This window comes from Rhododendron vialii, chromosome 2a, assembly GCF_030253575.1.
Source record: "Rhododendron vialii isolate Sample 1 chromosome 2a, ASM3025357v1".
Taxonomy (NCBI): domain Eukaryota; kingdom Viridiplantae; phylum Streptophyta; class Magnoliopsida; order Ericales; family Ericaceae; genus Rhododendron; species Rhododendron vialii.
In genome coordinates this window covers 24773358-24779357 of record NC_080558.1, presented here as the reverse complement: position 1 = coordinate 24779357, position 6000 = coordinate 24773358, and positions in this window count along the sequence as shown.

Sequence of the window (6000 nt, the reverse complement as noted above, 5' to 3'; positions counted from 1 at the left end):
ATGACTTTACACGATGCATCGTTACCCATAAGAACATTACCATAATCCACTGACCTGTATGTGTTGAACCATTCCTTTATAGGAGATATGTGAAAAGAACATGCTGAATCCATAATCCACGAATCTACCATGTGATCTGAACTTGTTGAGACCGAAAGCATATCACCATCATCTGACTCCTGCTCCACAATGTTTGCAGAAGTTGATCCATCTTTCATCTCCCCTGCCTTTCCCTTCTTCTTCCAGTCAGTTCCCTTACTCTTCTGCGGACAGTCTTTCTTCATGTGCCTCGGTTCATGACACCTGTAACACTTGAACTCAAACGTGCCCTCGAACTTGTTCTTTGACTGAGACCTCCCACGCCCCGAATATGATTTACCCCTCTCATTCTTCCTGCCACAATCCCCGTACCCCTTAACCACTAAACCTTCACCCTGCAGCGATTCTGTTTGTTGCTTGCGTTGATTATACGCCAGAAGGGCTGCAGTGACTTCCTCCAGTTCTAGGGTTTCTTTCCCCCAGAGTAAGGTTGTAACTAGGGTTTCGAGAGAAATCGGTTATGAACACAGTAACATCAGCACTTGGTCTTCCTCCTCAAACTTTACGTCAATCCGTTGCAGGTCGCTCACAACCTGATTGAACGTGTTGATATGTTGAATCAGATCAGCACCCTCGGCCATCTTCAACCCAAACAGTTTCTGCTTTAGAAACAGTTTGTTTATCAACGATTTTGACATGTACCTGCTCTCCAGTTTAGTCCAGACCCTAGCCGGCGATTCATCACCCAACACGTGATACATAACTTCATCTGCAAGACACAGACGAATCGTACTCACCCCCTTCATCTGGAGTTCTTCCCAATCGTCGTTAGACATGGCTTCTGGCTTCGCCTTCAATCCCTTGTACAAGCCATGCTGCACCAACAAATCCTTTACCCGCTGTTGCCACAATCCAAAATTCAAAGTTCCATTAAACTTCATCACATCGAACTTCGAAACAGACGAACTCGATGACATCGTTCTTCTGTGTGATCTAAAACAACCTGTAGCTTTGATACCACTTGTTAGGATCGACACATACACACACATGATTTACGAGTATAAACAATAAAGAATCAACATAGAGATATACGTTGTTCCCCAAAACCGGGTACGTCCACAGGAGCGAGAGCGGCTGCTGTTCTTTATTATCACAGTATGAATTAGGGTTTACAACATAGAGTATTTATATTGACTCTATTCTAACCCTAATATGGTATTTGGTCTGTTTCCCAAAAATACCCCTATACAAACCCTACCGTACAACGCCCCCCGCACCCCCCAATAACATATGAGCCATAGTTCTAACAAAAATCAAAGAAGTATTTGAACAGAGTATGAAAAATTGACACTATATCTAAAAATTTACGCTCGATCTTGTTAGAGGTTTGAACATGACCATGTATGTTGACAATGAGCTTTACGACTCGAGATATAACTTCAAAATCTTCTTTACACCTTGAATTATGCTTGAAAGTACGGAAATATCAACTTTTCAAGACAACAACTTTGAAATTTGAGCAACGACTCGAACCAAAACTTGGACTAAGTCACATTTGACCACTATGACTTATACGACTCGAAAGTATAGCATGAAGCGACTCCAAATCGAATTTGATATCAACTTGACTTGAGAATGAGATTTTATCGACTTTTCCTATTACGACCTCGAATTTTGAGAGTGGATTGGAAGTGAGACGTCTCTAAAGTCCCATATACTTGTTGGAATGTGTTCTGGCAGTTGGTAGCACCCTTAGAGTCTTTGAATCCATTTTCAACCTCTGCTGTCAAAAACTGCAGGAATTCTGGCCATAGTATGTCGTGCGGTGTCACAAAACACCATGCGTGGTTCTACCAAAATAACGTGGATTTACAAAACGCTGTGCGAGACATTGATGAAATACCATACTGATAATCCACGGTTTTACAATGCCATACGCTGTTATGGTACACGGCACGGTATCAGTTTCCTGAAATTTTGCAGTTTGCTCCTTCCCAAGACAGATTGCACGATGGCTGAAGTTTGACCCTTGCAATGGTATTTTTGGGCCAGTGCATGCCTGCATTGAGCTTCCATGCTATGACCAAGCCTTTTCCCATGCAAGACTTATGGAAAATTTGCACTTTTGGAAACTCAAGGCTCTTAGAAAGTTTAAGTTGCTCCCTTCACTTGTCCTATAAATTCAGGCTTCCATCTTCAAATTTTCTTTATCCTTCTTCTATTAAAGACTCTTCTTTCAAATGGCTCTCTCACTTACTGGTTCGCTCTGTCCTTGGTTGGTTGCAATGGACGGTGTTGATTGGCTCAACTTTCGAGCCCATGGCCTCTACTCCATGAGGTTCCTTCGCAACATTCGCGTCCGGCCTGAGCTTTTTAAGGCAACAGCGAGCTTCTGGGATCCAGAGGTTCATGTGTTCCGCTTTGGCGAGCAAGAGCTTTGTCCAACCGTGGAAGAGCTATGTGCATACCTCGGCGGCTTTAGCTCAGGAGCGGTCATCATCCCTTATGTGCACGTGATTCCAAGGTCCTAGCTGCAGTTCTTGGACTGAGCGGTGGTGCTGCTCGCTATTTGGTTAGCGATGGTCATCTCAATACCATGCGGTTCATCGAGATATTTTCTCCTCCGAGCGACCGTACGGACATGACTTATCAGTCCCGGCACATGACAGCCCTTTGCATGTGCCTATTGGCGGCTTATGTCTTGGTTTCCTTCGTTGGTCATGCTAGCTCGGCGTTGGTTAACATCGCTATTCAGATTGAGGCTAGGAAAGACGTGATTCCAATGGTTTTAGCTGAGACGCTGATTGGTTTGGACAAGGTTTGTTTTGGAGAGACCAGGGTTTTTGGGGGCAGCCCTCTCCTTCTACAGGTAAGCTTCTCACTCAGCTCTCCTTTTTCGAGTTTTTCTCACATTCTCATTTTACCTCTACGCTCGGCTTGGCTTTCTATAGCTTCTCACTTGTTTTTCTCTCTCTTTTGTAGATTTGGCTTTGTGACAAGGTGAGCGTGATAACTGTCCCCCCGAGGAACTGAACATACGAGGCTAGATTGCTATCCCGTCGGTGTTCTGAGTTTGTAGACCGTCGCATCTCTGAATGGGTCAACTTCTTCAAATGATTGAGGGCTGAGACCATTTCTTGGAGGTGCCCTTAGCTGGACCTTCCACCTATGACTGTGCACTTCATGGGGCCTCAGTGGGTCGCTCTTGCTGGTTTGGAGGCCTTTTCCTTTTACATCCCCTATCGGATCCAATGCCGGCTCAGTTTGAGGCAAGAGGCGCCTATGGAGGTTCTGGTGGACGTTGTCTTGCCTCTCTTTTGCCCTTCTGTCCTTTACTATTATCAGGAGTTCTGGGGGACTCGTGAGGTGATTGACGCAAGCCCCTATCCATCTGTGCTGGCACGTGGAAACTATCGGAAATGGCTTAGGAAGGACATTGTTGTAAGGGCAAGGGCCGGAAGAAACTGACTCACCCCTACCACTTTGACCATAGAATAAATTATGGACCCGCTTTGCTTTATCATGTTGCACTTTTTATTTTCAAAAAGTATGCTCAGCCTCATGTATAGAAGTAGTAATTTAAATAAAAGTGAGTTATGAAAGGTTTCCCCCCCTTCTTAATTCCACACTTCGAGTTCTCGCAACCTCGATTTATTTTGACGGAATATGACCGGGCCTCAAAGTAAGGCTGCCTACATATCCTTCTTGCAAAGGAATCAGGTCATGACGGAGTTCAAGGTAGGGTTCGCTATGGTTTTAATACTCTCCTTTTGCGCTCTAAATTTTGCCTAGCACCACCTTTTCAGATTTTCGGTCTAGCGAGCTCTTTTATTATACGCCTTAACTTTTGCCTAGGCTACCCTAACGGGTTTTCAACCTATCAGGCCTTTGCTCTAACTTTTGCCTGGAACTGCCCACCCTTGCGGTTTTCAGTCCAGCGAGCCTCTCTTAGGGGTAATAACGCTTGAGCTGATCTAGGTTGACTAGGGTTGAGAACTCATTCCCATCCAAATTGATAAGCTGTGAAGCCCTTCCGGACAAGATGGTCTTAATGATGTATGGCCCTGACCACTTCGGTCGAAACTTTCCTCGTGGATCAAAAACTGGTGCTTGAATTTCCTTTAAAACCATGTCGCCTTCTGCCAAGTCCCTTGGTTTCACCTTCCTGTTGAACACGCGTGCAATCCTCCATTGGTACCCTTGGATGTGGTAAAGGGCTCTTAGTCTTCATTCGTCAAACAGCATGAGTTCCTCGAATCTATTGCTTAACCATTCTGCCTCTTGTACTTCGCACTCAATCATTGTTCGGAGAGATGGAACCTCCAGCTCAATGGGGAGCATAGCTTCCATACCATAAACCAAAGAATAGGGGGTTGCTCCTGTTGGTTTATGTACAGATGTCCAATATCCCCATAAAGCCAGTGGCAGCTGCTCATGCCAATTCCTTGCAGATTCGATGGTTTTCTCTAGAATGGTCTTGAAAGTCTTGTTTGCTGCTTCTACGGCCCCATTAGTTTGCGGCCGGTAAGTCGTGGACTTGTGCACTTGGATCTGAAACTCTTCCAAGACTTCTCTAGCTTGGCCTTTAAAATGAACCCCATTGTCTGACACAAATGTCTAAGGAACCCCATATCGATAAATGACGTTCTGCTTGATGAAATGGGCGACCTGTACTGCAGTCAGAGTGGCAAAAGAAGCAGCTTCCACTCACTTGGTGAAATAATCGATGGCAACTAGAATAAACTTGTGACCATTGGACACCGCCAGTGTGATTCTTCTAATAACATCGATCCCCCATACTGAGAATGGCCAATGAGAAGTTATCTGGTGCAATTTTGATGGCGGAACATGCATGAGATTGGCATGGATCTGGCACTTGTGGCATCGCCGCACATATTCTATACATTCTATTTCCATGGTGGACCAGAAGTATCCCTGTCTTAGAATTTTCTTAGCGAGCATCATGCCATTCATATGAGGTCCACAAACTCCCATATGAATCTCTTCCATTACCCTTTTAGCTTCTTCTCCATGGATACATAGCTTGTGCATTCCGCAGTGTGATCTCCGATACAAACTCCCTCCGCAAATGATGTATTGGGCTGCTAGTCTTTGGAGAGCTATCCAATCCTTCTACCTAAGTTTCACGTCGATAGGGATTTCTACCATGGATGTCAATGTGACGAGAGCATCTACAAATTGGTTTTTAAGCCTTGGCATGGGAGTAAAAGTCACTTTGTTGAAATGAGGGATGAGGTCCTCAAGGTCTTGGTGATATGGCTTCAGCTTTTCCTCTTTTACTTTCCAATCATCGTTAGCCTATAACACTACCAGATTGGAATCCCCTACTACTTCCAATTTCTCTATGCCGATTTCGATGGTTGCTTCCATGCCGACGATGTAAGCCTCGTACTTTGCCTGATTGTTTGTGACTTCAAAGTTTAACTTGAAAGCGAGCGAAATGTGAGATCCATTAGGTGAGATTAACAACACACCAATTCCAAACCCTTTTTGATTGGCAGCTCCATCATTGTATAATTTCCAAACATCCTCGACCATGGTCATTATGTCTTCATCGGGGAACTCAAACTCGGCATCCTCACCACCCTCAACTGGGTGATCGGCCAAGAATTCTGCAACAGCCCTTCCTTTTACTGACTTCCTGGTAATGTATTTGAGCTCGAACTCTGCTAGCATGAGTAGCCATCATGCCAGTTTCCCAGTGAGAGCTGGTTTCTCAAATAGGTATTTCAGAGGGTCCATTCGAGAAATCTACCTTATCGGGTATCCCAGCATGTATTGTCTTAGTTTCTTGGAAGCCCAAACAAGTGCCCAGCATGTCTTTTCCAATGGAGTGTAGCGCTCTTCGCATCCAACCATCTTTTTGCTTAGATAGTAAACGGCCCTTTCAACCCATCGTCTCCTTCTTGTGCCAGCATGCACCCCATCGCAGATGGAGTG